At 37.2% G+C, this 15,148-nt stretch overlaps 1 protein-coding gene and 1 pseudogene across 1 annotated transcript in view; both read left to right on the forward strand.

Moving 5' to 3' along the window:
* The window catches only part of Cntnap2 (contactin associated protein 2), a 1,675,080-nt gene that overhangs the window by 97,369 nt on the left and 1,562,563 nt on the right, over positions 1–15,148 (forward strand). The window lies entirely within an intron of this gene.
* On the forward strand, positions 10,580–10,686 carry LOC122106006 (annotated as a pseudogene).

Consider the following 15,148-nt stretch of genomic DNA (forward strand, 5'->3'; position numbering starts at 1 on the left):
AGTTATTGGTTGTCAGAATTGGATTCTTCTTCTTCATAGTGCAGTGGAATATTTTTTGGTTAACTTTTAAATGACGGAATATTTTTAGACTTGGAGAAGAGTGCAAAGACAGTGCAGAGAATTCTTCCATTCCATGCGCTCCGCTTACCCTGAGTGAGCACAGAACACTTGTTTGGACTAAAGGCCTTCCAGGCCTTTTCATGCTGATAGCCTCAGTGGATCAGATCTGTCTCCCAATTCTAAATCCCAATCAGTGCCATAAGAGATAAATTGGAATTTAAAAGAAGGACAAAGGTGTTTTACTGCTGGATTCTTTACGATTGAACGTACTGACTGAATGTATGATAAATGCAATGAATTTTAGCCATGTTGTGCCATGATTAGCCATTCTGAATCTTACATAAGATTCATTTCATGAGAGTCCTAGAAAAAATAGAAGGAAAGGTATTTTTCTTATTTTATTTTCATTTCTGGCAGGTAGTGTGTGGAATTCGATGAAAAAATATTTCTAGTCACATAATAAAGAAAATTAATGATATTAAAAATTCAATGATTCTCTCAGAACACACACATGTGCGGGAGCGCGCACACACACACACAGCCCTGTGTCTGTTGTATTTTCCCAACTCCTCCAATGAAGCATGACTAATGCTGTTCTCAAGACCCTAACTCTTCTGTTCTAGGTATATCTGACTTATCAGCTTCAAGAAATATTTCACATTTATGGATTTATGGCATTCAGTTGTCTTAGATTAAATTTTAGAGTGAGAAAGTTTTACTCCATTTCATTATTGAATAGTTTTTCATTCTGTGAATAAGAAGGAATTGAGAACTCTAAACTCAGTGCCCACACTTTAGCCTAGCCCAGAAATTTTAAATTGTAGTTCCATAAGAATCACTGGATATTCTGTTAATCTACAGCTATCTAACATTTGGTCAGGAGATGAGGCATTTGCTGGTCCAGAGCAAATTTTAAGAAGTACCATCTAAACTGTGCACTGTATCATTCTCAAAACAAGTATGTACACACCATACTAACTACATACTTACCAATAATAAAACTACTTTCACAATTCAACTGTTTTTTAATTAATCTGTATAAGAATCGTGTTGTCAGAGTAAGGAAAGAAAAATTATGTACAAATAAAAATGTGTTTCTTAACAAATATAATACATATATTATTGAACTCTAAATAATATTATAGTATTTAAATTTTTATATATGTTTTTGAAACATACAAATGAAATATTGGTCCTAGGGCTTGAACTCAGGGCCTGGATGCTGTCTCTGAGATTTTTGTTTTCATCATTTTTTTTTTTTGCTCAAAGATATAACAGATGAAAGTCTCAGGCTGGTTTTAACTGTGATCCTTAGATTTCAGCCTCTTGGGTAGCCAGGAATGCAAGTGTGAGCCACTGGTACCTTGCTAGAGCACTATATTTTATACTTTTTTGATTTCCACAAATACTCATATCTGTGCAATGCTGAAAGCACAAACAAGACAATTAGAGTTACAATTAGATTTTTTTTATATTTTCAGGTATACTACAAATTTTTCTTTATGAAGGATTGTATACACCTACAGCTTTCAGGTATCAATTTCACTTGTTTCCCTACTTCAAGTATCAGAATACTTGGGAGGGAATGAGGTTTCTGCACTGTTTCCTTAGTTTTCTTTCTACAAAAAACATAATCTGCCCATATACAACTGTGACATCTAGCAATCATCAAGGATCTAACTCATTCATAATCATGCTTCTCTTCTCTTTTCCTAATAGCATAATCTCAGATCATATTTTCTTGGACAAACTAGGAAACCATTATTACCAATATGTGTAGTAAACTATAATACAAATAAGACATGTTTCTTAATTACTTCAACATAGTAACTGATATTAATAGCTAAAACAGAATTATCATCATCTTGTGGCTAAGATTTCCAACTTTATTGGGAATATTATAGGCCAGTTTGGTATGTAATTCAATTTAACACTGTAGCCCTGTGTTCTGCTTGTCATTTAAGTTGTCCCAGCTCTTGATTCCTTAACTTACCCCACATACAAGTACAATTCAAAGAAATAATGTAAAATCTCTATGGCTTTATGGAGAATGAACAGGTGACATTACACTACAAAGTACACAATTACCATAAAATTTCCTTGTGTGCTATTTGTACTCATTGCTAGTCAAGATGGGTAAAGAGTCTTGAAAAGCAGTAATAGTTCATAGTTCAAAATTACTCTGCCTCCAGATAAGCCAAGAAAGTTTGAATTCATCATCTCATAAACAAAAAATATGTCTCAGAATTCCATAATATATAGACATTTTCTCTGGGAGTTCTGTTGTAGGATTTTAGGTTTGGAAGACAATTTAAACCGATGATTCTCTGTAGGGAAAAGTGAAATTGGACTGATCAATGAACACTTATGTCTGAAAGATTAGAATTTCTTTTTAAAACTTCACCAAGTGATTTAAAAAAAACCCTCTTCACTTGAAAAGTGTGAACACACAAGGAATTAAAACTTGCCAGTGGTTTTCTCTGGTCTTTGTTCTCTGGCTGCTCCTTCACCCTTCTGACATATGATATTAAAGACTTTTTACACTTTTTAGGATAGCCTCAGTGTGCTCATGAAATCACTGCTATTCACCAGGACAAGCTCTGGATCTTGTAGACATTCTTGTAGGACAGGTATTCTGGAACCTACCAAGACCTCAGCTGACAACCCTTGGTAGCCCGCTATGAAGCCCATGCACTCTATCACATATAACACACTTTTTTGGAGTCTTTTCTTTGCTGGCAGTTTATTTTGGGAAAATCTGATGTTAAATGTGCCTTTGATGATTCTGGTTTTTCTCTTTATCGGCCTTTTCGAAATCTGATTGAGCACAATGCTAGCTTGCTTGTCAGTGTGTATAGTACTATGTCAGAATATAAAATATCAGAATCCCTATTTCAGTAACAAGACAATCGTTAAGCAAGGAGGCATTGCAAAAACAATTATTTTATGATAAACTGTGATGAATAGCAGATATATCTGCTGAGGAAAATTGCTATCAAAATAACTTCATAATACATAGAAACTTTATATCAGATAGTATGAAGATGAGGGAAAGCTGGGATTTAAAATGATACCATTGATGTAGATCTCAAATTCTGCACAGTATTTAACAAATGCAATTTTTCTTCTACTCAATATGAGAGGAGTTCAGGGCATCCTCTTGTGCATGCACAGTTAGTTTCTGGCATACATGTAGGAATTACATAAATCTGGTTCTGATGGCCCCAGAGGCCACCATCTCTCTCTGTTGAGAAGTTATTGATATCTCTGAGGTTTCAAGAAAGCATCGGTGCAATCTTCACCTTTCTTTTACCCTGTCACAATGGTGTGAATTTGTTTCATGGGCTGTTTCCAGTAGCTGGTTCCGTGAGCGGAAGCATTCCTAGCTGTGTGCAAGTGGAGCATCCTGGGATGCGGATGCCAGCTCCTTTCCTAGATGGTCATAAAATGCCAATCACACTGGGCACCCACAGACGTAGGGCAAGAGAGAAGTGTCTATTACCATGGAAACAGCTAAAAGTTAAATAAAAATGCAAGGTCTTTGGTTGCAAACCATTATTTCTTCTGACTTGTAAGATTTCCTTTCCTTTCTCTCCTTCCTCTTAATTTATATCTGTCCTCTGTTTCAACCATAACCACTCAGGAAATAAAATGAAATAAAAAATATTAAAATGTCAGCTTGAGTTTGATTTCCTTGTTTCTTCTCTTTCTTTCCCTCTCTCCCTCTCACTCTCCTTCCTTGCTTCCTTGCTTCCTTGCTTCCTTGCTTGCTTCCTTCCTTCCTTCCTTCCTTCCTTCCTTCCTTCCTTCCTTCCTTCCTTCCTTCCTTTCTTCCTGCCTTCCTTCCTGTCTTCCTGCCTTCCTTCCTGCTTTCCTTCCTTTCCTTTGTTCTTTCTTTCTCTCTTTGTGCCATTTGTTTTTTAATATTATCAAGAAAAAAATACAATTTGGAAAAACCTACTTGATTAAATACTTAGATAAATATTAACTTCTTGCTATAATGGGGTCTGGAGTTGTTTTTCTTACTTAAAGGGAGAACAGATAATCTGGATTGAGGTCAAGTTTGCAGTTTAGGACTGAAAGTCATTTATAAAATGATATTTGTGAAGTCAATTAAAAAGAATTGAAGGTAGACCTTGAAGAGAAAATATAAGGAGATTTAGAAAGGTATTTAAGTTTATTCATGCTTACAACATAGGAAAACAAATGGTGCTAGGGAAATTTAAAAGTAATAACACCAATGGCATAGGTTAGATGCTGCCATCTGACTTTACAAATAGGAAAAGCATAGCTATGAACAATTTACCTGTTGTCACAAAGAGAGAAGAAGAATTCATAATCTAATACATTCAACTTAAAAATGCACTCTGAAAAGAAAACTCAAATTTCCCTAATAAAGATTTCTGCTCCAGCGTCAGCACTGAAAATCCATGAATGCAGACGTGGTTTCATGAGAATTCCCACAATTAACAAACCAGAAAAAAATTAAACATCTTTATAAGAAAAGTATTGACTTTGAGTCTGTAAGAAAAATTAGTTAATTGTTGTGAAATTTTATTGCTACCCTGAACGATTTGTAACTGAATCCATTAGATTAACATTTTGACAAACGTGATTGTGAGAGTGATCTATGCTTGGTATGGGGCACTAGAAAGGTAACGGGATGTTAGAAAATGCTAGGGATGGAAGTCTAGTGCAATATACACCAGAAATGCACATGGATGAAGGACCAACAAGGCAGAACCAGAGACTGCAGACTACAGGCAGTGTCAATGACAGACAACCCACTGAATTTGAGACACAGGTGTCCAGAAGCTACATGAAGGACGGACAATCTTCCCTAAAGATGGGAGGCCATGGCTATCAGAAATATTAGTCGGATGTTAGAAATCTAACGTTCACTTGGTTCATTTGCTGAGTCGGCACATGCATGATAAGGAAAATGTTAGACTGACTGTTGGTATTAGCATTCAGAAGTTGGAAGGGGAAAGGACCGCAGACAATTCAGTCATGATGGCTGGATGCAAGGTAAATGTGGCGTGTGTAGAGAGATGCTAAGGGCTTAAGGATAAATTCATTAAAATTGTGCACATCTATACTACATATCGTCTAACCATATGCTACTGTGATAAGGGAATTCGATCCGGGGAAAGAGAGAAGCCACATTTTGAGGGGGTGATATTGGGAGTCTTTATTAGAAAGCCAATGTCTGTGACAGGACACATCTCCCAAAGATTTGCAGCCCTGAATGCAGTAGATATGTTAGGAAACCGAGCCCCAAGGGTATCAGAGTAAAGAAAGAAGAGAAAACCATCCAACAAACCAGACCAACGCTAATGAAGAGCGGGAGAGGGACACCATGGTGACCTGAGGAGAGCCAGGAGACAGGAGACATGGCCCAAGGGCATAGGGGTAGAGAGGCCTATGCAGGGTCATGGCTGGGGGCAGGGGCAGGGAGCTGGAGAGTTCCTGGTACAAGTCTGATAAGTCCTGAAACCTATTGCTTAAGTCCCCTGCCCCATTCACTTCTAGGAATTCAGGGGCCTGTCACCTGAAGAGGCGAGTGGGAGGTAGATTTCACCTCTGGAGTTGCTGGGAAGTCTCCATCATCCAGTGAGAGGCTGAGATGGTGGAGAGGACAAGATGACATTACTTAGACCCAGTATCCATATTCCACTAGGTCAATACAATAACATAATAATATATAATATGATCTTACATGATAATCTAATATACTATAACAGTTGATACAGGTGTATATAATAATCTGCATCATTACCACTCAAGATGTTATAAAATTGAATTATAAAGTACAAACTGGTTCACCTTCATGTGGAAGGGGTTTAGAAATGACAGAGCCCATTACCGTATTAACAGAGAACATCATTTGGGTGTAGTTTCAAATGTCAAATAATGAACTGGAAACAACTGAATCAAACCCAATGTGGCTGTGTTGTTCTAATGCAACAGTCGGCATTATAGATGTTGTGGTCACACTGTTAAAGAAGAGATTATTGCCTTCTTTGGGGAATAGCTACATATGTGACTGAAGAAAAAGGGTTTTATTTGAGGTAATTATTTCAGTCCATAATCTCTGGGCCATGTTGATTTGGGTCTAAGGCCTCACCAATATATCACTACAGAAACATATAGCAGAGAGATGTAATCATAGGAGTGATTGGGAGATAAGGGGTGGAAAAGCGGGAAGGGGAGGAGAGAGAAAAAGATATACATATAGATATATACAGAAAGAGAGAGAGAGAAAGAGAAAGAGAGAGAGAGAGAGGAGAAGAGAACACAGGATCTTGCAAGGTCTTGTTCCAAGGATGTAACTTCTTTCCACTGAGTCCAACCTGCTAAAGTACCACCAATCACCAATGTCCAGGGTTGCTATGGGCTAGGTACTATCACAGGTACTCTGAGAGACATTTCAGATCTACCTCACAGGCGTTTGGGTGAACAAGTAGACTAAAAGGACACGTAGGCCCTCTCCTAAAATCCCTTGCTAGCAGTTATTGAAGTTCTGGAAGTTTATGTGCATTATCTTATTATTGATGAACCAAAGGTTGAAACATAATGCATAGCCTAAACCCAGCCAATTGGAAGCATCCATCTGAAGACCAATGAGGCAAGAACAAAAGATATGCAAAAGCCCTCTTCCATGTCAGAAGTTCACAGAGAAAATAAGACCAAGATGCAGCCTCTAACTCTGCCGAAAAAAATCATTTCAGCAGAGCGGCACTACACAGCTCTGTGGAGTGATTTTATTTTTATAAGTTTAGCTGTATTTTGGCAGTCTAGGCTTTCTTTTTCCTTCTGGTTTTCTATGCTAGTGTTTAAATGCATGCAGCAGGTCCTATAAACTAACACAATTAGCTCTCAGGAAATTCCTTTTCTGTTTGAATCCTCCAGATTTCGTTTGTCTTGATTTCAACTGAAAACTAACGAGCATAGCACATAAGGAATAGCACAGGACTAAAACTTGAGCTTTTTTTTCTCTTTTTTTATGGAATGAAATTTAACTTCCACAGAGATGGATGCTCTCTATCGCTTCAAAAATTGTTTTTGTTACAAGCTCTATTCATAAGTGAGTTGTAACGTTAAAGAAGAAGAACGATTTTAAATTGCTTCCTGCTACAGAATCCAAGGCAGTAAAAAAGACTGTGAGGCAGAGAGAACAAGACAATAGAAAAGAAAACTTTAAAGAGGCACTTTTAGGTTTGGAGTACACATGTATATAAACCAGGCTTAAACTGTACATGTGATAAGGAAGATATCATGACAGGAAGAAAAATGTTTATTGGCATCATCTCACATCCCAATTGCAACATAGTCAGATGCCCATTCTCCTATAGAAAGTTGCACATGGTTGGATTGTATGCCTAGTTTGGTGTAAATTTATCTTCACACTTAAATACTTGGGTATTTTACATGTCTTAAACATTTGGGTATTTAAAACAAACTGGGAGGAACTTGAAGAAGCTGAAATAGCTTTGTATAAAATTACGGACATTGAAGGAAAGTGTGAGAGGGAGCAGAGAAACATGTTCATGTTCAAGGAGAATTTTCTGGAAGGGAAATGCTTGGTGCTGTTTCATTTGTATCCTTTTCCAGTTGGACAAAGATCAAATGGACATTAAAATCACTACTTGCTGTAGTGGTTTATGAAATACTGTTCTGCAGCAGGTAATGGCAACTTCCTAAAAGTCTGAACTTTTGCATAATTGAAGTTATGCAAAGAAGTAACCAGTTAGAGGCCAATTCTTCTATTTATTTATATGTGATCCTTTGTGTGGGTTAGCATGCCAAAGGGGTTAACTTAACAAGGATTCGGAATGTAACACATGAAATTTTAGAATCACAAACATCCAGACTACAGCAGCAAAGCTTGCTAGTTTTTCTAGTTTATCTAAGATTTAAATTTTGGGTTATTTATTTATTTATTTTTCTTTTTTGTCAGTCGTGGGGCTTGAACTCAGGACCTGGACACTGTCCCTGAGCTCTTTTGCTCAAGGCTAGTGCTCTACTGAACCACAGCACCACTTTCAGTTTTCTTGTGGTTAACTGGAGATCAGAGTCCCACAGCCTTTCCTGCCCTATCCTGTTTTAAATCACTGTCCTCAGATGTCATCCTCCTGAATAGCTAGGATTACAGTCATAAGCCACTGGTACCCAGCCCTTCATTTTTAATTGGTATATAGGACTTGAATTTATGGACAGGATATTGTATTATTTAATGCATGGACACACTGTCAAAAATATCTGGATAAATTAGCATTTTTCCTCTCTTCAAACTCCTCGATAATCTTCAACAACAACAACAACAAAAACTTAGTTCTAGGAGAATTTCTAACCTGTAGTAGCAAAAAACTTCTAACATCTAGTATTGAATAAATCTTAAGGAAGGTCATATGCTACCCAGAAACAGGAAAGGTGTGACTAGAGTTTGTGGTTGTTACCATAGTTACCATTGTTTTAATTTTTTAAATAAAAAATAATGTTGCTCAATCTGATTCTCTGTCATCTGGAAAGACTAGTCTTCCAAGCAGTATTCCTTAAGATCACAGAACTTAATGGCTGTCTTTTGTGTTGTCTGAAAGTAAGTTAAATAACAAATTTGGAGTTTCTACACAGAGACCAAATAGATCGTCACTAAGCACAAGAACTAAATAACAACCAAACAACAAAACTTAAGCTCTCCCCTGGCCTGGGGATGCAAAACTCTTTCCTTCCTCAAGATGGGAATCCTCCCGTTTATTGCCCATTGAAGAGCCTTCCTGCTTTCTGATCTCTGGATTTATATCTCCATCTCAATCCCTAAAATAACTTCTGAATAGAGGTGGTCAGATTCGTTTTTTTTTTTTTAAGAGACTGTAATCCAAGGGCAGCTAGAAGCATAAGGCTCAAGGAGATTGCAATTTATTAAGTTCCTTTCTTAGAATAGAATTAAGGAGAATATAGCTCATTTTCTTTCAAGAGGGAACAAATGACAAATTAATATTGTACTACATTATCCAGGAGTGCATGCATTATTTACATGAACTGTCTTAATGGATTCAATGGGCAAAAAATTCACAAGAAGAAAGCTAGTTAACAACCACCTGTGTTCTGCAGGTGATACTGGAAAGTCACACTGGGAAGCATGGCTGTGGAAGTCTACAAAACAAGGAGTGAGAGATGTGTGATCTGAAGACGTGTGTGTGTGTGTGTGTGTGTGTGTGTGTGTGTGTGTTTACCTGGTGATCATAGCCACAGCCATAGGTCCTTTACAGAGACATTTCCTAGAAGCTTTCAAATGGATGTCCTGTGAGAAACATTATTTCCACAGAGCGCAAAGTGAAAATTCCAGAAATTCCAGAAGGGATCATATTCACCAGAGAAGGGTGGGGGACATAGCTGATAAAGTACCATTGGTACTTTATTGATTATACTAACTGATGGATCAGAGAAAGGAGTACCAAATTAGTTCTCTTACAAATTTGAAAGACTATTTCATGCTCTTGTTAATTCTTTTAGGGAAATGATCCCAAATTATATTTCATATGTTATCACTAAAGACAAATACAGTCCAACGATTTCACATATTACTCTTGAAGTCTTTGTGTTCAGAGTTACTACGAAGGAAAAGAAAATCACTGTCCAAATGGTCACTGAAATGCCGTATGTATTTGAGCAATGAGACGACTGCAAAGGTAATTGTTTCCAATCAACTCTGTGAATCCATTCCAATGGTTTTACTTGCTTGTTCCAAGAGTCACTGTTTCCTCCTAGTGTATGTGGCATCAACAGTTTTTGTTGTCCTGGAAACAAAGAGGCCACTGGACTGGCCAGCAGGGCAGTGACCCCACATCACTGCATACCGCCATCCTGGAAATCCACAGGTGCCAACCCTCTCCAGTTGCAAACACTGTAGTATTCTTTATTCACGGCTGCCCTGGTACTATATAAAAGGCTCCAAACAGGTCACTCTTTCAATGAGCATGAGGCCTACCTTAATCCAGGCTTCCATTTCACTTTTACTTGGACTACTTCAAGGGCTTATCCACTGGAATGTCTTTTCTTCTCAAAAGTCATTCCACCTTCCACATAATCATCAAAGTGACAACTGTTAAATTAGATATTCCATCATTTTATGCTTCTGCTCCATTGCCTGTATTGTAAAATTGAAGTCTTCTGTAGAACACCCAAAGCACTCCATATTTGCACAAGAACACCAACACAAATCTCAGTGAATAGCAGTGTACAAAGTAACATGAATTGAGGAATCGAATCATGGAATATGCCTTTCACCATTCTGGTGCTCAGAAATAGATGAATTTTATTTATTATTTTTGGCAGCTGTCTAAAGATTAAATTTTCTACTTAAAATGTCTTCAATTTCACATTTCTCCCCCTCTGTACTAATGGTTAACTGGCTAGAAAGGCACTCTACTGCTTCTATCAAACCACCAGCCCGTTTCATAACCACATGGGTTAGTGTCTTACATTTTTGTTCAGTTGCCTTAGTGATAATCAATGAAAGACTATACTTTCAGGGATCATTTCTATAGTTAGTTACTAGTGATAATTAATGATAATACTATTGTTGGCTGTGGCCTAGAAGAAAAGACAATAATTTTTAAAAGCTTTTGATATTTCAAAAATACATGATTCCACAATCAATATTTGCACAAATCTCTGTTATGCCATTAGAATGTGGTCATAAAAGCAGAATTTCATCGTCAGAAATTATAAAATGCTTTTAGCCTTTGACATTGATCATGAAACAGTTCTGTAAAAAAAAAAAGTGAGTAATCAAAAAGAAACACCAGCTAAGCCTCAATAAAAGTTCTAAATAAGTGATCATATTCCATTCAGTTGTTAAAAAAGAAAAACACATGACAACACTTTAGCTTTGGTACCTTAAAAACCATACAGAGTCACTTGTCAAAACCTAGAAATTCAATCATTTGATAAATAAAAACAGAGTTGTTTTGAAAACCAAATGTGATGGAATCCATCTAATGTAAATAAACAAGTGTGTTTGCAGGAGGACAGTTGAATGATGACAGTGAATATGTAAAGAGTAAAAAGTTAGTTTGATGTTAAATAAGGTCATTTATTCTTTAACAAACATGTGGTATCTTATGGGCTAATTCTTTCCTGTTACTTCTCAGAATGAGCTACTTTATAATTTGCTATTTAATTAATTTAGAAGGTATCACAGGTACACAAAAAATATCTAACACTTTTCCTCTCTGTAAGTTGTTTTTAAGTGATATATAATCACACCCAGATTTATCATGAATATTTCACCCTGAAACCATCCAATTTCTGTATCGTTCATTTATTTTTTAGATTCTATTTACATGTCAGCAATGGCAAATGTCCCCTATTTGGATGTAATTACTTTATACAGAAATACCATAAGAGTATCATTTTGATGAACCTACTATAAGACTCTAATTATAAAGCTAAATGAAAGAATTTTTATAATTTTGTCATATTGAAACATTTAATCTAAATTGAATTGATTCCCTTCTGTTGAAATTCTTGGTGTGGGGGTCAGGACGCAAGCGGTCTTCACTCAAGGGAAGGCCACTCTCTGGTCTTAGGCCTAGATTTTAGACAAAATGCTTCCCCTTTTACTATCTGGCTAAACTTTGGGGCATTAGTCCCCTCTTAACTAAATTTTTTTTGTTTTATTTTTGTCTTTTTAAAATTTAATTTTATTGTCAAGGTGATGTACAGAGTGGTTACAGTTACATGTGTAACGTCTTGAGTACATTTCTATTCTTTTTTTTGGGGGGGGGGGGGCGGGGTCGTGGGGCCTGAACTCTGGGCCTGGGCGCTGTCTCTCAGCTCTTCAGATCAAGGCTAGCTCTCTACCACTGAGCCACCTTCCCAGCCCCGATAAGAACATTTCTTGTTGAGCTTGTTACCCCTCCCTCATTTTCCTCCTCCTTTTTCACTCCCCGTGATGTCCCCACCCCTGAGTTGTTCAGATTATTTCCAACATTTTGTCTTGTGAGTATCGCTACTCACTAATTCAGATAAACGTATAGACAATACCCAGGGTACTAAAATCAAACACAGTGACAACAGGGGCTAAAACATAGGAGGAAAAACACAAAAGAAAAAAGAAATCACATAGTACATTAAAAACAACAGCAACAAAGAAAAACCTCTTGTGTCCATGTCTCTTAGTTCATTTCACTTAGCATCATCATATATGGTCTATATGAGCTATTCTGCTCATCTGCTAGGATTATCTTAGACATATACTAATTATTACAAAGGAGGGAAACCATGGGATCTATGTTTCTTTCGGTCTGGCTTACTTCACTTAATATGATTTTTTTCCAAGTCTTTCCATTTTCTTCTAAATGGGATGGTATCATCCTTTTTGATGGAAGTATAGAATTCCACTGTGTATATATACCACATTTTCTTGATCTACTCATCTACTGAGGAGCATCTGAGTTGGTTTCATATCTTGGCTATGGTAAATAATGCTTCAATAAATATGGTTTTTAAAATCCTCTCCGATTCAAATGAAAATGAAATACACATACAATTTTGTAGAAAAAACCTTACTCAAACATATGAAATTGCTATCACTCATATGTAAAATGTTGGATATAGGATATCTGTTTTCTATCAATAGATAGACAGATAGATAGATAGAAAGATAGATAGACAGACAGACAGACAGACAGATAGATACTACTTCATAACAGTTGAAATGATGCATGTGAGATCCTTTTGCACAGACACCCAGCAATATTTCAGTACACGCTACATAATATAAATTTTTTTAATCTCATGGAAGATGTCAGAGGCATCTGACACCTAGCACCTAAAGAAACAAAATCAAAGCATTCCAAGTCTAGTAGTACAAGGCTACCGCTGTCAGCCGTGGGCTGGGCAGATCAGCCTCTCAGGAGAACATCAGCATAGTTCAAATGAGTTTCAATCTCTGCCCAGGAAGCCTGTGCCTCTGAGGCTGAGTTTTCCTTTGAGCATGAAGGGACAGGTTCATCCTTCTGTGATTTGGAAGCCTTGGTCCCAGACAGAAAGGCAGAAGGCATCTGTCTGATTGTATGGGAACACAAACTTAAGAAGGCCTGATGAAACAGCCCTGCTACCTGGGGGCAGCTCTAAATTAAACTGCAAATGTCCTCATCAGCCTGCGGGTGAAACTTTTGCCCTTATTTGTTCAGTGTGTACCGTGTGTTCACCAGAGCAGGGAATGCTTGCTTATTATGTGATTCCATGCCATTAAGGCTCTCAGACTGCCCAGGAGGACCAGGGCAAACACAGCAGTTGGCTCTCCATGGATGAAGAAGGATTTAATGAGGGAGAAACATGCAGTTCAGGTGCAATTCTGACTCATTTCTTAGTAAATATATAGGAGCTTTGAGGGTCAGTTGTGTGATTCAGCAGAAGGTAAAGCACTCTATACAAGAGTCCACATACATTCTAACTGGCCAGGCTCTCTTCTATTTGTTTGTTTGTTTTTTTCCTTGTGTTTTCAAAAACAATTTTAAAGTTTGTGTTTCCACTGAAGTCAGAGGGCACTAACCCTGAAATTGTTTCATGAAATGGCCTCAAACCATGAACCAGGCCCTGAGTTAACTTTTCTCTGCAAGTGGTGGTAATTAGGGTTTTTTTTTCTCTTTTTACATGTATTAAGCCATATTATTCTGAGGGAGGGGAGTGGGGGGGAGGGGAGTTAGATTCTTGGCAGTTATGTATTTTTTTAACACAGAATGTTTTCAATGTGTACATGTGGGGCACATAAATACCAGGCTTTGGGGGTCAAGTCTTAGATCCAGGTGTCCATGAATGCTTCTCTGCCTTACAGGCATTGCTGAGCAGATGTTCACTGTACACACCCACACTTTTCCTGTTCATAATTTACATCTCAAAAATTCATGGCACTTTCCATTGATCGTGCCTACTTCTATCTTTAACTTTCCCATCATTTTAGAAATGATGCTAAAAATACTGACAACAAGATGTTAGTGTCCATACGCTGATTGAAGAAGAATTCTAACTCTTATTTTCTGACTCTCCACATTGCTCTGAAATCAGAATGACAAACTTAAGTGAAATTAAACCATGGAAAACCAACAGCTGAAGTTGGAATGTCTCGGCCCTTAAGGCCCTTAAGTTGTAATGGTTCAAGTGGTTTGAAATTCAATTCCCAGTACCATCAACACCAGGAATATTTTAAAGCTATTGATATAAAACTTAATGCAAATAAGGAATAAGATAAGCATGTTTTGTAAGGACTATGCCTTCAGTCTGTCTTTCTGTAACAGAACATTTCTATAGCAGAAGTCTGAGGAAAACCCACATTTATGCATACTGATACACACCCAGCCATTCAAACTTCTGAAAGGAAATCCTCAAGGGTGCTTTGTTTTAAACTTCTTTTTTCTATACAGATGTAAAAGATCCTGTAGTGTAAAGAGAGTTCTTGAATCAATCAACAAGACAATAGCCACATTCTTCTGAGACACAGGTATTATTTAACTTCAAGGTCCGTTTTCCAGAAAATTGGCTGTGGAGAAGAGAGGTAAAGCATATAAGATGCTGCGTGGTAGTTTACAAGAGACTCCTTTCTCTCTAACTCAGTAAGGATATGTGTCCAATTGCAGCCACTGGAATGCAACTCAGAATGTAATAGGCTTGCATCACTCCTGTTTATGTGGGAAGAACTTTGCCATTTCCTCTAATTCACTAATTCATTATGTCCTGAAGTACTCTCAGAGCTCCAGTTCTCAGGAAGATATGATTTTGTTTTCGAGGGGACATTTGGCAATACCTGGAGATGTTTCATATCACAAGGAAGGGTTTGTGGCTGCTATTTCTAGTAGCTCAAGGTCACAGATGCTACTGAATATTCTACAGTGCACAGTACAATCCCACTACTAAGGATTGTCCTGCAGAAATGTGAATACTGCCAGTGAAGATGAATGTGAATGTACAAAACACATTTTGAGTGACATATATATATATATATATATATATATATATATATCAGAATTAAAGCTATTAATTAGTGTTTATAATCAAAATTATCAAGAGACAGACTCTGTCT

Source organism: Dipodomys spectabilis, unplaced genomic scaffold, assembly GCF_019054845.1.
Source record: "Dipodomys spectabilis isolate Male_0828 unplaced genomic scaffold, ASM1905484v1 ptg000034l, whole genome shotgun sequence".
In the NCBI taxonomy this organism is placed as follows: domain Eukaryota; kingdom Metazoa; phylum Chordata; class Mammalia; order Rodentia; family Heteromyidae; genus Dipodomys; species Dipodomys spectabilis.